Genomic DNA, 871 nt, shown 5'->3' with positions numbered 1-871 from the left:
GAAAATCCTTTAGAGCTAAGAACACGCTCCAAGCCTCCAAGCGGTTTATGTGCCACCGGCTCTGGGGTTCTGACCACAGCCCCGAAGCTGGCATGCCCTCGCACCCAGCCGCGACGCGTGACGTCACCAAGCCCAGGGGAACCCCCCGGCTGAAGAGATCTGGGTTGCGCCACGGCCTCAGAGCTTCGATGCAGCCGCGGGAGACCGCGATGCGCAAACGGCCCAAAGTCCACGCCGTCCAAGGGACTCAAGATTTCAACCATAATTGCAGGGGGCGCATGTGTAGTAAGCCCAGATGACATACCGCTGAAATTCCTTCAAGTGAACAGAGCTGCCCAGTCTGATATGGCGCAGGGAAGATAAAATGGCCGCCGAGCGCTCCCGAGAAAGGCGGGCTCTCATCTCCACCGAGTCGAAGCACACTCCCAGATATGTTTTAGACTGACTCGGGGCGATAATGCTCTTCTGCATGTTGACACATAGCCCTAGGGACTCCAAGTGACGAAGCAGCGTGTCTATATGGCTGACTGGCGTGTCCCGGGACTGAGCTAAAATCAGCCAATCGTCCAGATAGTTGAGAACGCGCATCCCGCTCGCTCTGAGCGGGGAAAGTGCTGCATCCATGCACTTTGAGAAAGTGCGTGGGGCCAAAGCCAGCCCAAACGGGAGAACAGAGTATTGGTACGCTGTGTCCTCGAAAGCAAACCTCAGAAAGCGTCTGTGATGCAGTGCTCTCTGAATGTGAAAGTACGCGTCCTTTAAATCCACGGACGTAAACCAGTCCCCGGGGCAAATTTGCGCCAGGATTTGTTTCAGCGTTATCATCCTGAACGGACGCTTGCAAAGCGCTCTGTTGATGGGCCTGAGATCT

At 55.9% G+C, this 871-nt stretch overlaps 1 pseudogene; it reads right to left on the bottom strand.

The window, feature by feature from the left end:
* LOC107584036 (uncharacterized) overlaps nucleotides 1-871 on the bottom strand; it is a 3925-nt pseudogene that overhangs the window by 2299 nt on the left and 755 nt on the right.

Source organism: Sinocyclocheilus grahami, unplaced genomic scaffold (genome assembly GCF_001515645.1).
Source record: "Sinocyclocheilus grahami isolate Dianchi unplaced genomic scaffold, SAMN03320097.WGS_v1.1 scaffold56.1, whole genome shotgun sequence".
Classification (NCBI taxonomy): Eukaryota; Metazoa; Chordata; class Actinopteri; order Cypriniformes; family Cyprinidae; genus Sinocyclocheilus; species Sinocyclocheilus grahami.
Note: the sequence above shows the minus strand (reverse complement) of the source record. Positions and strands in the feature narration are given on the sequence as shown.